The following is a 21,592-nucleotide window of genomic DNA, read 5'->3' on the forward strand; positions in this document are numbered from 1 at the left end:
ATAAGTGAAGTACCAGGCCTCATAGCTACAGTCTCCTGTCTCAGCTTTTCCGTGTGTTGCTTGGTTTGCCCTTGGTGTCAGCAGAGGGTCATGACTCAAGTCCTGGTTGAATGAGAAGTTTTAGGCCAGCCCCTCCAACTAAATGGCTGCAGAGTCTGTGCTTTTTTCTCTCAAACTCTTAAAAAGAAAAACAGATTGGCTGTGGTTCCGCCACAGTACCGGCTGGCCTTGGGCATTTACTCCTGGTCGAATGAGTCGTGGCTGAGGGGTGGAACAGGAGGTACAAAACATGTACGAGGTAGCAGAAGCTGAACGTGGGGAAACAACTCTCTGAGAAGTAGACGCATCCCTCCCGAGGTGTGTCTAACCCCCCACGTGGTTCTGGGGTTCATCGAGGGACGGGTAACACTCATCCTCAGAGAATCCAACCATCTCAGGAGTGGATCTCGAAAGCTGGGGGGCAGGAGCCTCACGGAAGAACTGTCACCTCCACAGCGCTCTGGGGACAGGGTGAAATTTCTCAACAGAGGGACACGTAAGATGGCGTCTTGTGAAAATAACACTGGATGGGGAGCTGAGAGCCCCTGTTTCTGATTCCAGCTCTGCCACTAACCCACGGAACGGCCTCGGGAAAATAGCCTTCACCCTCTGGGTCTTAGATTCTCCAGAAATTTAAAAATAAATAAATAAATAATAATAATAATAAATTCACAGTGTTGAGTTAAATAATCTTCAAGGCCCTTGCCAACCCCTAAGAATTCCTTACCTGACCCCGGCCCCAGCAATTTCCCAGAATGGAGCTCTCTGACCCGTGACTTTGGTGGGGTCTTTGCCAGCCACCTCTCTGTCATGACAAACCACCCATCCCTGGTGACTAGTCCTTGCCAGAAGCTTCCCAGCCTGGCCCTGCAGTCATCCAAGAAAACCTAGGCAGGGTGTCCCGTGGAGTAGGGTCAGGAATCCTCATTTCAAAAAGCAAATTTATTTCTGCGCTTTGGAGAAACTCAGGACAGGACCTGAGCTTTTGTTCTCTGATCTCACCAAGGAGGACAGGTGAGGACTCCTCTAACGGAAGGTGTCCCAGCGGGGTCATCGGGGCCTGTGAGGCCAGAGGGAGCTGTAGGAGAGGGTCAGCAAAAGCTGCAGAGGGCAAGTACTGTAAGTCACATGGAGTCGGAGAGGGAGAGCAGAAAATGTGGGTCCCAAGGGAAGAAGGCAGGGGCAATTGGTTGTGCCTTCGGGCAGGAAGTGAATTACATTCAGAGAATATGAAAATGCCACACTAATCAGCACCTGTTCATTTGGGAGCCAGCAGGCCTGTGGCATCTGAGGTTGAGCCTGGCTTTGGGTGTCCCCAGGGGGAGGAAATACAGTACATTGAGATCCACTCAAGTGTTGAAAGAGGCCCTGGTCCTAAGTGCGGGGGAGAGAAGGAAGGTGCCCTCAGCCTCCATTGCTCCTTCCTGGCCCCAGATGGTCAGTTACCCCCCCCAGCCCCCAATCCCAGGCAGATGGCTGCAAATTCTGCAGGGGCCTCTGAGCAGTCCCTTGGCTAATAGCCACATTCCAGAGCAGCATATGCTTCATCTCAAGCCCACAAGGTTTGCACTTCCAAGTGGAGCCAAAGAGAAAACCTTGGCCGGGCTGCACATGTCTTTGGAGCGGTGGGGATGCGGGAGGCCAGCAGGGAGGTGGGAGCTGTCATGTCCAAGAATATCTGAGTGAGGGCAAAGCTGGGTCCAACATTGGCGACACCCTCCTTCCTAACTCAAAACTCCTCCAGGCACCTACCCAGGAGCCTGAGCGGCAGAGCCACGCCTCCAGCCTCATCCAAGTGCCTCTCACGTGCCTGCACATTCCTCCAACCTCTGGCTCCAGTTCTGTACCTTGTCTCACCTCCTGCCCCTCCTGAATAGAGGGTTCTTAGCGCAAGGCTGTGTGGAGTGAGGAAGAAAAGAGGGTGCATTCGGATCTCTCTTTGTCCCTTGAAAAATGCCTGGACCTGACCTTCCCTTGCCCCATCTCTCTGCTCTGAAGGGTGAGCTCCCCTGGCCTTTGGCTGCTGAAAGACACAAAGTCTGGAGGAGGATTCAGGAAGGATCCAGAGTTGGATGGAAAGAGACAGGAGGAGGAGGAGATTGGGGGAGGGGGGGAGGGGAGAGAGAAGAGGTCAGATGGGGGCTGAAGCTCGGAAGGGACTACAGAGGGCTTCAGGCTGGAAAAAAGAGAGGCGGGGTCTCTGGTGGGTGGGGAAGGAGGGGGAGGGACAGAGGGGGTCCCGGTCCTCCAGGGGTTCTGCTCTGTGCTAAGCCAAGGGATTTCTGACAGCAAAGTAAACTGTGGTGTGCTGAGTTTACCCAGCTCCAGTAAGCAGTGTTCGGAGTGTTTAATGTTTCCTTCCCACCGAACTAGCTGACAAGCGCTGAACTGCAGCCAGCCCTTGCAGTCTTTTGGGAAGGTAGAGTGTGGGGAGGTAAGGAGAGGGCTGTCAGCAAAGCCAGGGTCCCTGACACAACCCAGGAGGGGAGACTTGGGTGGGAACTGGGAAGTCCAGCTAACACACACAGTCCCAAAGTCCCCCATCAAGGAGAAAGAACCCGAACTACAAGTCACCCCCGTCACCCCACCTTCTCTCCACATCAGTCCCAGCCTGGCCCGCACACCCTCCTGCCCTTTACATGGTCCGTTTTTCCTCATTGTACTCTCTGTATTAAATGCTGGCCTAGGGGGGTACAGTGTCAGACAGCCGTGCATATGCGGATAGAGGCAGAGGGCACACAGACCACAAAATAAATCAGGACGACACCAGAGCTCAGCGCCCAAGAACAAAGTAAACTAACCCTGGCATGATGCCCAGTACAATGTGCCAGTGGGTTTTGCGCTAAGTATGGATGAACGGGTGGAAATATTAGGGGAAGATAGCTCTACCTTTCTACAATCCAGGGAAGCTCCTGGGAAGCAACTGGTTTCTGAAAGGCCCTTACAATGAAACGGAGGAGAAAAGTTCAGACAGAAAGGCATTTCAGGGAGCGGAATGAACGGAAGCACAAAGTAGCAGGTCAGAGAACCAGGTGGTGCATCCAGAAAGCGAGTGCACACAAGGGCGGGGACCAGGTTAGGAGAGGGAGGAGGTGGGGAAGGACAGAGTGAGCTGTGGGCACAGAGCCAGAAGCTGGTCCCAGCACAGTAGCCAAGGGTTCGTCCTCTGCAGTCCTGGGCTGCCGTTGCCCCCTCCCCATCCCACATGCAGGGAATTAGAGGTCACTCTGGATCTCTAGAGCAAAGAGAGGTGGACGAGTGATGGGGAAGAGGGAGGGGCCCATGGCACCAAGACACAGCCCGGGCTGAGGTCCAGGATGTGTGATCCCCGCTGAGCTGTGGGCATGGAGCGGGGATGTGGCCATGTTATAAGGGCAGGCACAGCAAGGCGTGGAGCAGCCTGGACCAGTAAGGTTAGAAAGACGAAAAGCAGGAAGTGGTTCACTGCTCGGGAGAAGGGGACCAGAGAGAGTTTGAGGATGCAGGTTGGGGTAACAATGGTGTGTATGGAGGTGTGTAAACGTGACCCAGCTGCCAGGATAATTGTGCATCAACTCAGTCTAACTTAACTCAGACTGCTGAGTCACAACTCGTTCTCCTGTGCAAAAGTTCATTTGGGTTTTGCCACAAGATGTTATGGAAAACCCAAACGAAATTTTTGGCCAACTCAATATTTTAAAATACTCCCCCTAAAAGCAGAGAGGAGGGGTAGATGAGTAGCTTCAGATGGGCTCCAAGGAACACAAGGAGCTCCTGGGAAGCCAGCAGAGGGCGGGGAGAGGAAGAGGGTAGGTGGTGGGAGGGAGGTCGCTCACAGCTGGCAGGGCCCCCATCTCAACCAGAGCAGCTCCACATTATCTGCTGGATTTGTTTGCTTTTATGTAAGACTTCCTTGAAAGAAAGGCTTACCGTTGCAAGCCTGTAAAAGAAGAGTTTGGAAACCACTAAGGTATAATTTCTCTTGGGAGTTCCTACCGGCTATAAGAACTGTGGTTCTATGAAAGAACGTGCAGTGAACACATGCACCGACTCTGGGCCACAGTTCCCACATTCAAATATTCTGTCTCGCTGTCAGATCATTCTTTCTCTCTTTTTATTTTTTTTGGTTCAGAAAAAATACGATCAGCACGAGCACTGTAACTCTCCCCTCTTTTCATTTGGTTCAGGAATGGGAGAAACAGCACCGATTCCATCATTCCTCCAGCCCGTGCCCATGGCAGATATCACAAGTCAATAATAACACTCTCAGAATAATAATTATAATAATAATATTGAAAATAATAATAACAGCAACACAGTCTCAGGATCTGTCTAAACAGAGCATTCCAGGTGCCCACCCCAATCGGGAAGAGTCAGTACATGAGCTGAAACCTCCCTGCTAGCCCAGACTCTGTTGGTGTCTGACTCCAAGAAAGCCAAGCTAAAAGGACCACCACCATCACTGCCCAAACCATCCTTCATGGCCTCCTGGACCCATAGGACAAGGTGCTGGCCCATAACTCCAACAGGAGATGAGGGCTGGCCTTAACTTGGGAGGCAAGTGCTTTAAACTTGCCTGTTAACTGCCTGGGCCCTGGAGAAAGAGGCCTACGGTGTAGGGGAAATACGGTCATTTCTTGTACCTTGCAATCTATTCGAGGTCCAGGGACAGTTACCATATATGACTTTGAACTCTAGATTTACTTATTTCTTCAGACTGTCCCCATCTGTTTATTCTCTACAGTTACCAAGAAAGAGACTCAGGAAAAACTGTAAAGGACTTTGAACTTGTTTGAAGGGGAAGTATAAAACGGGGCCGAGACAAACTGGATTCCAAATCCTAAGCCAGCTTGGGAAAGATCAGTCTCTATGGGCGAGAAGTGTAGGGAGAAGGAAGAAGGAGCCTTGGAAGGATCTGGGAAGGGGGCACAGTAAATGAAACAAGACAAAAAAGATGAGAATAAGGTGCTGAACGGGGTTTGATTCATGGTTTTTAACCTTTTTGGCCGCACCATGCAGCATGTGGGATCTTAGTTCCCTGACCAGGGATCGAACCCGTACCCCTGCAGTGGGAGCACGGCGTCCTAAACACTGGACCATCAGGGAAGTCCCTCAACTTTTTAAATAAGGCGAACTACCTTTTCAAAAGAAATCGAGGGACTTCCCTGGTGGTCCAGTGGGTAAGACTCCGTGCTCCCAGTGCAGGGGGCCGGGGTGCGATCCCTGGTCGGGGAACTAGATCCCGCATGCTAAGAGTTCGCGTGCCGCAACGAAGATCCCGTGTGCCACAACTAAGGAGCCAGTGCAGCCAAAATACATACATACATACATATTTTAAAAAAGAAGAAGAAGAAGAAGAAAAGAAATCAAACGCAGACGTAGAATCCCAGGATGTAAATGGGTCAAAGGAGCTGCTCTGGCTGAATGTGGTTCCCTTCTGGTTCTGCTGCTTCCCCCGCCGCCCCGGACTCAGAGCCATGTGGCCATTCCCGGGGGTCAGCAGCATGTCGACTCCAGAGGTGCCGCGCCCAGAGCTCCTCACCCGCTTTGCTCCCCGCTTCTGTCCAGCGTCTAGCATCATGTCTGGCACACGGAAGCCCCTCTGTGAGCACTTGTGGAATAAACGGATACACCGCAACTATGCTTTCTGTCAACACAGTTCACAAAGCACTTTCACAGGAGCTTTCTGGGCTAAACGTCAACTCTCACCCCACTTCTGTGCACTGTCTCAGCCGGGCCAGTCCCTCTGGAGCTGGGGGTACACTCAGCAGGTGTGACCTCTCCGTCTGGAGGGGCTCCAGATCCAGGGAACTTGAGGTTTCATCCGAGAAGCCTCATTCCTGCCCTGACTCGGTCACTGAGCTGTGACCCAGCCTAGAGACCCTCTGATTCCTCACCTCCGCCCCCTCAGGCCCCCTCCCTAGCATGCCCCCCCGTCTTCTGGAAGAAGATGCGGGTGTTCACTCCAGGTCCCCAGGACCTGCTCCTTGTCCCTGGCACAGGCCTGCCAAGCTGGGGACCTGAGAACAGGCCAGGTTCCCTCCGGGGAGCCCGGGGGGGTGGAGCCAGGCCTGGCTGGGCCTCCAGGTCATCCTGCCCTGGCCCCAGGGTTTAATAAACTCCAAGAGAGGTTTTCAAAGGCCACTTGATCTTCCCCATCAGGCAGCCCCTGTCTCCCTTTCAGAGCCACGGGACTGGAAAGAAAAAACCGCTCAATGAACAAGGGGGCCAGAGAAAGCCGAGCCACGGGGCACCTTCTATGAATTTCTGATGAGCACACGGTCTGACTCCTGGGTCCCGGCCCAGTGCAGTCAGGGATGTTAGTTTAAGTCATTTCGCACGGTTCACTGGCTCTCTGAGAGCTGCTTGTCTCCAGCCTGGCCCTCTCTAACAAGCTCTTTTTACTTGGGGCTCCTCTGAGCAGAGACCTCAAACAATAACAGCTTTCAAGGGGCTCGGCCCTCCTCCGGCAGCTTCCCTCTCCCGCCCTGGTCCACTCTCCATCCTTCTCTCTGCCCTGCCCACCTGAACGTCCCACCCAGTGCAGGGCCTGACACAAAGTAGGGATTCAGGGAAAATTTGCCCCTCCCTCCCTTCCTTCTTTCCATCCTTCCTCTTCTTTCCCTCCCTCCCTCCCTTCCTTCCTTCCTTCCTCCCTTCTTTCCTTCCTCCCTTCCTTCCTCCCTCCCTCCCGTCCTTCCTTCCATCCTTCCTCCCTCCCTCCCTTCCTTCCTTCCATTCTTCCTTCCTTCCTTCCTCCCTTCTTTCCTTCCTTCCTTCCTTCCTCCCTTCTTTCCCTCCTTCCTTCCTTCCTTCCATCCTTCCTCCCTCCCTCCCTTCCTTCCTTCCTCCCTTCTTTCCTTCCTCCCTTCCTTCCTTCCTCCCTTCTTTCCTTCCTCCCTTCCTTCCTTCCTCCCTCCCTCCCATCCTTCCTTCCATCCTTCCTCCCTCCCTCCCTTGCTTACTTCCATCCTTCCTCCCTCCCTTCCTTCCTTCCTTCCTTCCTCCCTTCTTTCCTCCCTCCCTCCCTCCCTTCCTTCCTTCCTTCCTCCCTCCCTCCCTTCCTTCCTTCCTCCCTTCTTTCCTTCCTTCCTTCCTTCCTCCCTTCCTCCCTCCCTCCCTTCCTTCCTTCCATCCTCCCTCCCTCCCTCCCTTCCTTCCTTCCATCCTTTCTCCCTCCTTCCCTTCCTCCCTCCCTTCCATCCTTCCTCCACCTCCTCCTCCACTGTCCTCGTCCTTCCTCCCCCTGAGCGGGCACAGACTAAGTAACCATGCTCCCAAGAGTAGGCTACCTTGTCACTGCAATACTTTGTGGCTGGCGCCCCCTGGGGTTGTGTGGTGGAGAGGCCCCGGCCAAGGGCATCTGGGCCTGATACCCTAGGCCTGTTGGGCTCCTCAGCCCTCTTGAAACTTTGAGCAATTTCCTCCTTGCTTTGCTCGGAGCCCTGGGGGCCCTGGGGGCCCTGGGGGCACTGGGGCTGCGGGCCTGCTGGGGGCTGGTCCGGGCAGGTCCCTCTGGGCCCCACAGAGGGTGGGCGTGTCTCCCCCATTCCAGCTTCTTTTCCTCCACTGTCCCCTCTGTCACTGAGGCCAGTGAGGAGCCAGCCGGCCTCCCCACCCCCGGTCTCCTCGCTGGGTAATGAGTCTTCAGAAGAGACTCCTGGGGAAGAAAAGACGCGCTCAGCAGCAGATGACAGTCGTCTACGTGTTTAGACTAAACCTCCGGCCAAAACAAACAAACAAAGTTCTTATCAAGACCAGTCCGTATTTTGGCTTAATGAGAGCGTTGCCTTAACATTTGGATCCTTTGATGGTGACCTTTGACCGGGGGAGCTCCGGAAGGCTTTGGACATTTGCTCTGGGAGAGGCTCTGCCCCACACCTAAGGCACCTGCCAGCACTTAAAGGTCTCCTCCCCAGGGCCTGGGTACCGCCTTCGGGGCCCGGGGTCGCTCCCCTTTCAAGAGTCCCAAGCAGGCGGGCTGTGCGTGTCCCTCCCAACCTCCCCCCCCCACCCCCGTACCATCCCCGCCTCTCCCTGCTTCGCACCCTCACGTCTCCACCCCCCATGTTAATAACCCAGCTTCTTCAGGAAGTGAGGTTTGAGCATCAGGAGTGTGGCAAACTGAAGGCACCGTGGACCGGGGACGCGGGCCCCAGACCCCAGCTCCGCCCCAGCCGCTGTCTGGCTCTATGGCTGTGACTAGACGCCCCGTTCTCCACCATCACCCACTTATGACAAGGGTGGGCCGGACCAGTGTCTCCTAGAGTTCAGTCCCCAGATGTCCAGGATCAGACTGCTCTGGATGGCCCAGAGTTAAGTAAGCAGGCTCCAAGTCCCCACCCAGATCCACAGAAGCAGGGCTTCTAAGGGTGGGACCCAGCCCGCATTTTCACACATGCTCCGGGCGTGTCCTGGGCCCCCTAAGGGTGGAGAACCACCGTCCTGGTCCGTTCCGAACTATAGCCTCCACCGAGAATCCACCTACCTGCTCAGTCTGAACTTTCGTGAGCTCTACTTGGGGCGGATTTTCCAAGAACGGAACGACCTTTGCACAGGCTCCTTACAAGGCCCTGGGAGGGGCCCTGGTAACTCTGTATTCCTACTTGTGAATTCTTTTACTTAAAGAGAACGTAACCACCGCATAAGAAAAGCTCAAACCCCGAAAAACCTGGCCCGGCCCCTGGTTGAGCTAGTTGATCGGTGACTTTTTATAGGGTCTTAAGCCTAGGTCACACGCCCCCTCTGATGATAGGCTGTCTCCGGTTTCTCTTACATCCCTCTTCCCTCATACAGTCCAATATTCTTTGCCCAGTGAAAGCTATAACATCACCTCTAACAATCACTATGGTAATCCCAGAGGTCAAATTCCAATGACCCGTCGTGGCCAGAGGTAGAAATGACTCCAGAAAGAGAGAGGTGTGTCTCAGGCTGGCTGATGCCTCCACACCCAGACTCTGTTTTTTAAAAGAGTTTCATTCCCACGTGTTGGAACAGAAGGGGCCAGGTGGAGAAAGGCAGACCCAGTTTTTAAGCTAATCAGCCATTCTTCACATCAGACCAGACTTGGGTTCAAATCTTTACTTGGTCTTTATCAACTGAATGATGCCGGAGCCTGAGAGTTCTCTGACATGAGGAGCTGATAGCCCTGCACTCCAGGGCTATGGGGAGGGTGGCTGAGACTGAAAATAAAGGCCTTTCATAGTCCATAAGCACTAACCAGTTGTAAGATATTGCTAATCAGGACATATTTAGGCAGAGAGGCCTTGAAACAATCTGTGGTCAAAGAGTTTGGGATACTTAATGTCATTGATGGTGCCCAAATCCTTCTAGGGCAGCTGCGTTGCAGAAGGGACCAAGGCCCCCTGCTGGCTAAGCTCCCAGGGGTAAGAGCTTACCCAGCACCATGCCTCACTGTTGGCACTAAACAGACGTCCTGTCATGCACTTCTTGCTTCCCCTCGGCCTGGGCCTCGGAGCTGGGCAGGGAAGCAGAGGAGGGAGAGCAGGATGTGGGTGGAGAGCTTCTCCTCCCCCTCTACCCCCTGCAGCCCTTGGCAAATCAGGGGAAGAAGGAGGAAGAGGAGGAGGAAGCCACATCTGGTTTGAGTGAGGTTCCCAGCAGAGAGAGCAGGGCCCTGGGATGCCAGAGGAGAGGGCCCAGAGCTGGGGAGGAAGGGAAGTAGGGGGGGCTGGCGTGGGCCCCGGCCAATCTGGGAGTAGAGAGCGAAAGTGGTTGGTACTGGGGCAAAGCAAATAAACAGAGTGGTTGAGACAATAATAATAAAGAGAAGAGTCATTGAAGTGAAGAATGGAGGTTGTGTCACACCCAAGACAAACAGAAAATAAACGGCCAGTGGATCCACTCTACAGATGTTTGGCACCGAGGCACGACAGATTTAAGATGTGTGGAAGATGCCGCAGCCGACCAGGGCTCCACCAGCAGCAGCTGGAGAGCAGGTGGAGAGGAGCCCCAGCCAAAGGGCTTCGTGGCTGGAGGGGCGCCAACCCCAGAGGCCATTTCACCCTCTTCCAGCCTCAGACAAGCCCGCCCCTTGCTGATCCCAACACAGCATCTGCACGTACCGAGTGGGAGAAGTAGAAGAAGGAGCCGTCCTTCCTGGGCCAGGCTGGGTCCCTGGGCAGGGCGGCCTCCTACTTCCCAGCACGGTTCCCTCCCTGCAAGAGGGACCTAGAAGCCCCAGTATTCAGATGGAATGAATTCTTCAAGTGGCCTCAAGGAAGCGCAGACTGCCTTTCTACTGGCTGGTCGCCAGCTTGCCACATGCTCATGTCAGTGACTTCAGGGGCCGTGTTTTCCCTTCCTGGCATCTCAGGCTTCTGAGCTAACCTTTGACCTGGAATAGCATGGGGGCTGGGAGCTCCACGTGTAGACTGTTCACTACCTCATTTACTCAACAGTCTGCTTTGTGTGCCTCGCACTCCCAGAAGCACGTCAGGGGCTACAAACATGCACGAGATGCTTTCCTTCCCCTAAAGGGATTTACAATCCAGGGATAAAGAAAGTTAGTGTTTTTTGAGTGTCCAGTACCATAATAAGTACTCCGCTAGGTGCCGTCAAGCGGTCTACCTCATTTATTCGTTACCCCATTTGGTAGATATTATTCCGTCATTATTCTCACAGAGGACCACAGAGATTCGGTGCTTTTTCTACGGTCACAAAGCCAGGAAAGGCATCATCTGGTGTTCAGACCCGGATTCATCTGGTCCTAAAGCCCAGTGCTCTTTCCCTGACCCCATAAACAGCCACAAGGTGAAGCAGAATTCAACAACTGTCAAATAAAATCGCATGCTCTCAAAGATACAAGAAAGAGGTCTCCTATCTCACATCCACCCCTGCTCCCTGCCCCCTTAATTGGAACCAAACTTCATCTTTCTGTTCTGTGCACCAGCAGGGAGGAGCCAACACATCCCATCCCCAGCCAAGGCCAAGTGCCTGCAGGTGTCTGAGGAATGCTAATGGCCCTGAATTGGGGGAGGGTCTACACAGGGCTCTTCTCTGGCATTTGCTTCCCATTAAGCCCTCTCCCTCTTCCTCTTCAGACCCTCCCTCCCCCTCCAGCAACATGCAGCTTTCATGAGCCAATTACCATGGCCAGGTTTTTCTGTTCCTCTGAAGCCCCTGGCACTGCTAACAAGACACAGATGCAGCAGAGCAAGCCCCTGCTGTCCACTTCGGAGCAGGGGCTTTCTTTGCCCTGAAGGACCCCAAGTAGACAGAAGGAAGGTTGGATAGTCCAATTTCAACTCAGCCCCGAAAGGAGGGGGAGGCCTCAAAAGGCAAGATGGTTATGATTGGTCTCAGAAAGGACTCTTCCCAGGGCTGTGGAATCATGGTGGACCTCAGGGACAGAGCAGGGGTCCCGAACAGGAAGATCAAAGACCAGGCTTGAGTGAAGGTACAGAGCAGCGGAGGGTCCCCTGAAACTTTCAGTTAACAGACAGGTATCCAGAGTCTAGGTAACTTAATTCAAAACAAATTGTGTTAAAACCGGTTCAGAAACTAGTCCGACAGTCTGGAATCTCCTATTTTCCTACTACTTCTTAGATTTCCTCCACAGTCTCTCTTCATCTTAAAATTCTACTCCGGCTTAAGCCTCAGTGATCCATGAACTCTCCCAGACATTCATGGGCAAAATTATACTCTGATTGTGTTTCTTTGAATCCAGTGTCACCATAACATATCTGAATGTGGATTTACTTATGTATGTCTGCCTCAGAACTCCCCAAATTTCTTTAACCCGAGGATGAATGTCTTCCATCAATTCTGGAAAATTAAATATTGCCATTCCCACATTCTCTCTGTTCTTCTCCTTCTGCATCTCCTTGTAGGGTAGTTTGGACTCTCTTAGTCTACCCTCCATGCCTCTTAGATTCTCTTTCATATTTTCTCTCTCCTTATCTTTCTGTGCTGCATTTGGGGTAATTTCCTCTGATCTATCTTTCAGTTCACTTAATCTCTGTTCAGCTTTGTCTAACCTGCTGTTTGACACATCCATTGAGCTTTTATTTCAATGACTATTTTTTTCATTTCTAGAAAGTTCCATTTGGTTCTCTTTACAAATTTCCCTGTTCTCTTTCAAAATATTCTACCCTTTCTTTATGGTTTGTATTGCTTTTTCACCTTTTTAATCATTTTAAACAGTTATTTTAAGATCTCTTTCAGATTGCTATATTATTTTATGTTATTAATGCTAAACTAGTTTGCTGTGTTTGCTGACTTTCCCTAATGGCATATTGTTTCCTCATGTGGTTTGCAATTTTTTTATTGTTAGTGCAACTTCAAAGGGGATTATATTTTGCTGTGAGAACGCTGTTGCTCTGGGGCACATTCCTCCAGAATAGTCTTGTCCTTCCTCCTCTTGATACCCCATGAGTTTTACTGGTCTGGAATCTATTCTTACATTAATTTCTCAGCTTGGGAATTCCAACAGTGGAAATTCAGACACTATAGTCACATATGGTTTGGGCCTGGAGCTTCTTTTTCTCACTGGAGAATTTTTTCTATTCAGAGCCCCAGTAAGTCCAAGCTTAATTGTCACTACTCTAAGGCCCTGAGTGATATATTTCTAGTCCAGATTTCTCTGAGGATGCATCCCTCACAGGGTCTCAGCTTTTTCAGAGGTCTCTATTTTAGCTGTCTGCCTCTTATGAACTAGAGATCCTGTCACCTGCCCCCTTGCTGATATCAAAACCATAGTCTCTAACACCTAGGACTGCATCTAATCTGATATCCCCCGTGGCACCATTATGGTGGCTCAGCTTGTGGAACTTACCATTCAGACTTTAAGCTCTATGTTTACCTCCTGGGGACTTTTTTTTAATTGTGCTTTGCATTCTAAGTCATGAGTTTTTGCAAACAGACCGAGTACTTCTTGAAAAGCCTGCCTACTTCATCTTTATCGCTCCTGTAGTGCCTAGCGCAGTGTTCTGTCACAGCCTCCTTACTTATCCATCCAAACAGGCAAAACCCTTAGGCACCCACACATGACCCTGACCCCTTCGTCTGTGCAGAATCCCATAAGCCGGGGACATGCAGGGTGATCCAGGGAGGAGGGACACAGAAGTAAGCACTGGCACTGACGCAGGACACTTCATTGCTCTTTTCCAAGCTATGGGTTCTTTCCTAGGAGGTAGTGCAGGTAGAGATTTGGACCAAAAGCTAACCTTCATTCTAGTCTGATCTCGGGCACTTATGAGCTGGGAGAACGTGGAAAAGTCACTTCACCTTTCTGGGGTGTCAGATTCTGCATCCGTAAAACAAAGGCGGAGGATCTGGGCGATCTCCAAGATCCATTTCAGCTCCGACAGCCTTCGAAGCTGCAGGGTAAGAACATATACTGGAGAAAACAGTGAGGCTCTCACTCAAGTGTCCCCCAGATATTCCCCACCCCAAATCACCCATGAGAGTTTCTCTCTCCCTGTGGCCTCTCCTTCCACCCCCAGCGCCCCCTGCACCCACCAGCTTCCTTTCACCGTACCTTGCCGTTCCTCCAAGTCCACTGCCTGGGAGGCCTTGGTGCCACGTCTGTGTCTTAGGAAGTGGGGCGTGGAGGCTCGGCTGGCAGTCAGTATCCCTCCCAGGGGTGGGGATGAGCCTCATGGGAGATCAGAGGAGACAGCAGATGACACGGTGACCCGGCACCTGGATGCGCAGACACCCCATCTGCCTCCAACTTTAGGGGTTTCCTGAGCCTTGGGCTGGGGACCCTGCATCTTAATGAGCCTCTTGAGCTGCTTTAGAAACAATGAATCAAATCCAGCTGGAAGCTGCCCTCCGACCCAGCTAATGACTTGTTTATTGTCAGAGCAGCAGTGCGTCATTTAAGGGAATTTCAAAGTGTCACTAATTGGCAGAGGGCCAGCAAATAGCACCATATAAATCTGAAGGCACTTCCGCTGATGCTGAGGATTGCGGAGCAGATACAGAAGAGGCAGGAGGAAGAAGGGTACCGCCGGGGCAGGGCCGTGGGTGCTGGGTGTAGCATCTCACCAGCTGCTGCTGCTTCTGCCCTGGGTCTCCACTACCCTGGGGAGGGTGGAGTGTTTGTTCTGTGACTGGGGAAAGGAAAGAATAAAGCCCTAGGATGGTCCTTGTGCCCTTAGTGACATTATACTGCATGTCCCCAACCCCAAGATGCCTGGCTTCCTACTGTGCTCTGGGAGAAGATGCCTTCTTTCTGGGGTAAGAACTGAAGCTCTCATTTGAGGCAGGATTGATGGATTCTGTAAGGCCCTGTATCCATTTCATAGAAATGTGCTGCTCACAGAAGACCCTTGGCAAGACCCTTACTCCAGTGGGCCTCTTAGGGACGGAGCTGGGAGGACCAGGAAGGAATGACAGATAGGATAAACGGAGCCTCTTCTCACTCAGCGTAACCCACGAGCTCCTCCTAGGAGCAGGACCAGATGATGCGCCGGAGATGGGAGATCGGTGAAGGCCATGGATGTTCCTTCCACGCCCACCCAGGTCCTCCCACACACATCCCTCAGCCGTCTGCAGATTTAAGCCGGTGGGTGATGTGGAGAAGAGGCAAGCAAGAGGGAAGGAGAAAGGAGGAAGGGCATAAAGTGGGACATGAAAGATGGGTTGGAGCGGAAGACAGGAGGTCGGCGTGTCAGAGTGGCATCACCCGGCTCACAGCAGACACTCCTCAAGGCCTCCAACAGGCCCCCTCGTGCACGCCTCCAAGCACTGGCCCTGATGCCATCAGCAGGCGGGCAGAGTCAGGAAGCTTTGCCCTGAGGCCCTGCTGGGGAGCAGTTGGGGAGGGGGGCCGAGGGCTGATTCCTTGGGCTAACTACTCTGTGTCTGGTAGCCATGGGCCCTAAAGTTAGGCCCAGCCTAATGCCAGCTAAGTTTATAAACTGTGACACCAAGGAGCCATGTGGGAAATGGAAAGAAGGCAAAATCTGCACGCAGTAGAGTTGACAGGAAGTCAGAGGACCAGCACTGCCCAGATGTATCAGGCATCCATCAGGGCCAGCGGCGCAGCGGAGACTCCTGGCACAACCCAGCTGATTTCTCACAGGTGGTTCCATTATTGCCATCCCCATTTTACAGATGGAAAACTGAGGTTCAAAGAGAGGACATATCAGGGCCTGTCTAGGAGGTCCTGAGGGCTAAGAGCTATGCACTCACTCACTCATGCCTTCACAAGCATTGATGGAGAACTTAAGATGTTCTGGGTCCTGAGCCAGGAACTCTAGAACTAGTCTGAGCCGTGGTCTCTGTCCTTGGGGGACTTCAAAACTAACAGTGGGGGCTAGCAGCCAAATGACTAAAAATAATGTAAAACAGGCTGGAGGAAAGAACTAGAATAGAGAAACGAGCAAAAAAAATACATGAAGGGATGGGGAGGTGAACTCTGATTCGGTAGGAGGAGAGAAGACTTCACAGAGGGGTGGAATTTGAGCTAAACCTTGAAGAAAAGACTTAACGAAAGAGGAAGGCCTGCAGGGGAGAGGGCTCCCAAGGAGGTCTCCAGAGGCCATGGCTGCAACTTCCTGCCTCACTCCCCACAGAGCAGAGCTCGCCGCACGGACGTTGAGTGTCTGCATCCAGGTCACAGAGGAGCCACTGGGACAAGGCACTCAGACGAAAGATAACCTGCCAAGGAAATTACTCCAAACAGACCCACACCAACTCCCTGGGGCCTTGGAGCCTCTACCCCTCGGTCTCCACATCACTTTCTCCTCTGAAGAACCCATCACAATCGGCCCTTTGCCCAACCAGACAGCCAAACACCTTAAGGTTTGAGAATTGAGAAAGCTTAGGGGTTTCGCCACTCTTGGGCATATATCCAGACAAAACTATAATTCGACAAGATACATGCACCCCTATGTTCATAGAAGCACTATTCACTATAGCCAAGACATGGAAGCAACCTCAATGTCCATCAACAGATGAATGGATAAAGAAGATGTGGTACCTATACACAGTGGAATACTACTCAGCCATAAAAAAGAATGAAATAATGCCATTTGCAGCAACATTGATGCAACTAGAGATTATCATACTAAGTGAAGTAAGTCAGAGACAGACAAATGCCACATGATATCACTTACATGTGGAATCTAAAATATGACACAAATGAATCTATGTAAGAAACAGAAACAGAATCAGGGACATAGAGATCAACCTTGTTGGTTGCCAAGGGGGAAGGGGATGCAAGAGGGTTGGAATGGGAGTTTGGGATTAGCAGATACAAACTATTACATATAGGATGGATAAACAACAAGGTCCTACTGTATAGCACAGGGAACTATATTCAATATCCTGTAATAAACCACAATGGAAAAGAATATGAAAAAGAATGTATATATACATATATATATATAAAACTGAGTCACTTTGCTGTACAGCAAAAATTAACACAACATTGTAATTCAACTATACTTCAATAAAAAATTTTTAAATTTTAAAATTATTTATTTATTTATTTATTTATTTATTTTGGCTACACTGGGTCTTAGTTGCGGCATGTGGACTCTTAGTTGCAGCACGCGTGCGGGATCTTGTTCCCCGACCAGGGATCAAACCTGGGCCCCCTGCATTGGGAGCACAGAGTCTCACCCACTGGACCACCAGGGAAGTCCCTCAATAAAAAGTAAATTTAAAAAAAAAAAGAAAGCTTAGGGATTGCTATCCCAGTGTGTGTCTCCTTTTATGTGTTTCTAATATTTAATTTTTAAATTTTATACATTTTTTAAAAGGCAGTTTTGTATGATGTAAACACAGAACAAAGAGTCAAAAAGACCTATGATGGGGCATATTCCTCCTACCCCTGCCTGTGGCCACTGCGTTCCCCTTCCTGTTCCCAATATTCCCAGGGCCTTGTGGATCCTTTCAGAGACTTTCTTACCTGCATATCTTCTTTAGAAAAAGAAACACAGGGCTTCCCTGGTGGCGCAGTGGTTGAGAATCTGCCTGCCAATGCAGGGGACACGGGTTCGAGCCTTGGTCTGGGAAGATCCCACGTGCCGCGGAGCAACTAGGCCCGTGAGCCACAACTACTGAGCCTGCGCGTCTGGAGCCTGTGCTCCGCAACAAGAGAGGCCGCGATAGTGAGAGGCCCACGCACCGCGATGAAGAGTGGCCCCCACTTGCCGCAACTAGAGAAAGCCCTCGCACAGAAACGAAGACCCAACACAGCCTAAATAAATAAATAAATAAATAAATAAATAAATAAATAAATAAATAAATAAATAAATAAAATTTAAAAAAAAAAAAGAAAAAGAAACACACTTCCCCGCTGAAACAAACTTTCTGGGCCGTTTTGGAATTCCCCTGCATGGGGGCAAGAGGGGAATGCACACACTCCTGTGTCCTGGCTCATGTAGAAGAGGAAAGTCCTCCCTCAGACGTTACATATAATACAGATGAACATCGAGTGTCCTCGGGATGGTAACTAATATCGTGTGTGTTACGGGCATTCTCGCTTGTCATGCTCCGTATTACTTTCAAAAGCCCCATTTTCCAGACATAGAAACTGAGGCTCAGAGAGGTTCAGAAATGTTCCCTGTCACCCAGCTAGTAAATAGCAGCAGCAGCAGGATTTGCACTCAGGCCTGTCTGATTGCACCTCTTCGACTCTCAACCACCACACAACTGTTCCTAGAAAGAGGAAGTGGAAAGCACTTTGGATTTTGCAGACTGAAGTCCAGGGGTGGGGTGTACAGAGAGTACAGAGAAGAGCCTGAAATCCAGTCTCCACTCAGATGTCCAGGGAGAAATCCACCTGCAAAGAGCACCCCGAATTTCCTCGTGAGATTTCTCTGGCCCAGCTCAGGTTTTGCACTGAATTTTAGGAAGGGAGAGAGCTGTGTGCCGGAACAGAATGTGTGCACACAGAAGAATACCTTCTGGGCGTCCTGAGTTTACAGTGGGCAAACACCACGAGGAAAGGAATTCTTCTTCACAAAGAAGAGCAGGGATGGCTTTTAGGGAGAAGGTATTGGAGACCCATCATTCTGCATCTGATCCAACAGCAGCTGTTTCCTTTGGGCCCTGAGAAGACCTAGGCAGTCCTCCCACACCCATAGCCACTTTGCACTAATGACCACAGGGTAGAAACAGTCCTGGTCACTCTGAGGACACAAGGCAGTGCTTCCAGGGCCTCTGAGGGGCCTCTGTGCATACAGGCTTCCAGGAGAAGCTCGGGCCATCACGCCAGACAGAAATGATTGTGCTAATAAGGAGAGAGGTGGCCTGCAAGAGCCCCGCCTTGGCCCCAAGCCTCCGGTTAATGAGACTTCACAGGGAGAAAGAGCCTCTAGGGTGAGGGGGTGGGGCCCAAGGGGCCGCAGAACAGCTGGAGGCCAGCGATGGCTGAGGTTGTTTATTAGGGGACAAAGAAAGGACTTTGCTCCCTGCACCGAGGTCAGAATCAAGGTATCCCAGGGAAATGGCAGGGGAATTTATAAAGTGAGGAGGCAGCCGGTTTGACAGCTCTCTGCTGGCCCTGCCCCAGCCCTGTTGCCTCAACCCTGCACCGTCCTGGAGAAGGGTCACCTCGATGAAGCAACATTCTCACCAGCAAGCTGGGCAAACCCCTCAGATTTCAGGCCCCCGGAAGGGCCTCTGGGAGCTGATGTTCACACAATGGTGAGGGTTGCAGAACAGGTTGGAAAGGGAGAAGGCGGTGACAGCCACTTCTGGGTTCCCACACAGGTCCACTCACTTCCCAACTCCCTCTAACTCAGACGCACAGACCTCCCCCAGGGCTGCATGCCCCCCTGACGTACGGCATAGCCTCTGACCTCTGAGGACAGGCAGCCGGGTCCCAGTTTTGTGACCATGAGGCAGAAATAGACAGGACTGCCCTCCACATTCCCCACCCGCCCCCTGCAATTCTCAGGCATATAGGGAGGAAGGGGTGTGGAGCTTGTACAGGAGAGGGTGGACCCTCAGGGACTGAGCAGGAGGGAATTTGACACTGCACTTGGGGCACTGGAGAAACAGGTGGGAGGAGAGACATGATTTACAGCCAAGAATGTCAGTTTAGACACCTAGGTTATCTAAGTGGTCAGGTTTCCATGGAAACCAAAGTCCCTTTTTTTAATGAAAAGAGGTTCTGTGGGTATGTGTGTGTGTGTGTGTGTGTTTGGGGTAGGGCAGAGGATACTGACAAGAAAGGCACTACCTGTTTGGCCTGTGTACTGCATTTGGACCCAATCCCTCCCCAACACGGGCACCCTGATACCCACACAAAATACAGTCACACTAGCTCCTTAGGAAGCCTAGCAATACAACTCAAGATGGTCCTCTCTAGCCAGAGAGTCATTTAGTCCGCTGCCCACATGGGACTTGTCCTTTCTCCCCCCACAGACACCCACCTCCCATCACCAGCCCTCTGAACAGCCCCCGCCCCCCATCCCGTGGACATTTCAGTCACCAGAGCCCCCTCTGCCCTCAGCCTGACCTTGCTCTGCAGAGCCTGGGCCCCCGACCCACAGCAGGGCAGCTAGAGCTGCTGCCAGGGCCCATCCATCAGGCCCAGCACAACCCTCCCTCCCGCCAGCCCCATCACACCCAGCCTGTGAATGTCAGAGCTGCCGTCAGAGGGCCCACCAGGAGGGACTCCCAAGGCCTGTCCGCTGCCAGCCCCTGGGGTGTGACAGTTACTGGGCAGAGGAAAAGGATGACTCCTCCCCCCCATCCTCCTCTTTCGGAGGCTGACGGCCCCCCCCCCCACCTGGTGACCTGCTGGGACCTACGGAGACCAAAGCTCCCAGTCAAAGATAAAAGATGCCTGGCTATTGACTAAAACACAATAAAGGGCCAATTTGCATGTTATTTACATAAACAGTTAATGCCAGAATGGACGGAATGTCCCCTCCCCACTGCCGCCTTCCTCAGCGGCCCGATCCCCAGCCTTTTCTCCCCACGGCTGTGTCACCTTCTCCCGCGCCCTGCAGAGTGGGCTCCAGCCTGCACCAAAACTCTTCACGCCTCCGCCCTGCCCTCAGGGTAGGGGTCTGCGCAGGGCATCCCCGTGGATGGCAGGGGTCCAAAGTGCCTGTACCCCTCCTCTGGCACGTTTCACGGCGCTCAACCCCTGAGGAAAGCCCTATCCCACCTTGCGGGTCTCTCCCCCCAACATCCCTGCCCCTACAGACCTGCTCTGTTTGTGCAGGAGCTCAGGGGAGGTAATGAGAGGCTGACTTCCTGCCGCTGGGCTGTGTCTGGGCTCCGGCGGGGGTGAGGGGAGGGCAGCAGGGCAGCTCCAGAGAGTGAAGGAGGGCGAGGGGGGCCGCAGAATGCTTGGGGCCGGGCAGTCGCAGCTCTCACAGGATTTTTCTCCCCACAGGGTTCTCTGCTCCACGTCTGTGGGCCCCCGAGTCAGAGGCTTCCAGGACTGTAAGGAGATTGAGTTTATACACAAACAGCTGCCTTTTCCTACTACTGTTTCCTGCAAGGGGGGCCAGCCTCGGCATCCTCCCAGCTCCACTTGGCCCCAGTCGTGGGTCTGAAGTTCGCTCAGCTGGTCTGGGAGAGCAAGGACAGCACAGGCCATGAATGGGGAGCATCCCCAGGGTCACAGGGCCGACTCCTGGGTCTGTCGTTACTCCAGCTCCTGTTTCCCCATCCTTCTGGACCTTGGGTTTCCTCCACCTTTCATCCCGCTCCCTGATAACACACTGGTAGAAGGACAAAGAGTTTAAGAATGAAGGCAGGTGCAGTCAGATCATCGGTCAGGCAGAGGAGCCACAGTGACACGCTCCAGGGCCCGAGTGTGTTGCCACCTCCATTCGAGGTCAGGTCAACATGCAGAGACTGCACCTCCTGCCCCTTCCACACCCCACGGTCAACAGGGCCACGACAAATGCCCTGTGCCCTGGGGCTGCCGTAAGCCCTTATTGTGAGGCACTGATGAGGCTCACAGCCCTGGAATCCCGGCCACCGGTCACCCTGCGGCTACCAGGCCCGGAGGGCAGCACGAGGAGGGAGGGGTCTCCCCACCAAAGCGGGGCCAACCTTGCCTCTTCTGATCTCTGGGCTGCCAGCAGCTGAGGGAAGAGGCACCGTCCCCTGAGAACCAGAGGATGGTGACCCTCCCCCTCTCTGCCCCTTTGGAGACGTGGCAGGGGAGCTGCTGGAAGCATTCCCCTCAGGGCTGCATGGCTCAGTGGTTAGCGCCGGGACCAGGAGGCAGGCCCCCGGCTCCCTGAGCGAGAGAAGTTACTCAGCATCTCCAAGCCCCAGTCTCCCTCTTAAAATCGAGTGAGGCCCCCTTGCCAGTGAGTTACCCCTCTGGAGCGCTCGCAGTGGGCCTGGCACACAGGTGCTCAGTGATGGGCTGTTGGTATCTCCGCACGGGCCGGGCCGAGGGGATGCAGAGGGAGAACCGGAGTCTGATACGGACACCACTTGCTTCCGTCTTCACACCGCTACTGACTCAGAGTCACCTGCAGGAATTTCATGTCTCTCTTCACAATCTTACCTCAGAGAAAAATGTAGAAGAACCAAATTTCCTCATCTCTAGCCTGGTGCGAACCTCCCCGCCCCTCACCCCTTGATGCTGCATCTCCACATGGCGTAAAGGGAAGCG

The 21,592-nt window shown here is 52.5% G+C and overlaps 1 long non-coding RNA gene across 2 annotated transcripts in view; it reads right to left on the reverse strand.

Moving 5' to 3' along the window:
* LOC309604995 overlaps positions 1 to 20,929 on the reverse strand; it is a 32,539-nt gene extending 11,610 nt beyond the window's left edge. The window contains exons 1-3 of one of the 2 annotated variants that reach the window (XR_014231204.1): positions 20,160 to 20,929; positions 13,520 to 13,636; positions 13,267 to 13,358 (exon numbers count right to left, since the gene is read on the reverse strand). This is a non-coding gene — a long non-coding RNA (uncharacterized lncRNA). Of the gene's footprint in view, positions 1 to 13,266; positions 13,359 to 13,519; positions 17,276 to 20,159 lie in introns of those variants that run through there. The other variant, XR_014231205.1, reaches the window with a different exon arrangement.
* Positions 20,930 to 21,592: the final 663 nt, after the last annotated feature.

Source organism: Balaenoptera borealis (assembly GCF_965194805.1).
Source record: "Balaenoptera borealis genome assembly, chromosome: 11".
Lineage (NCBI taxonomy): Eukaryota > Metazoa > Chordata > Mammalia > Artiodactyla > Balaenopteridae > Balaenoptera > Balaenoptera borealis.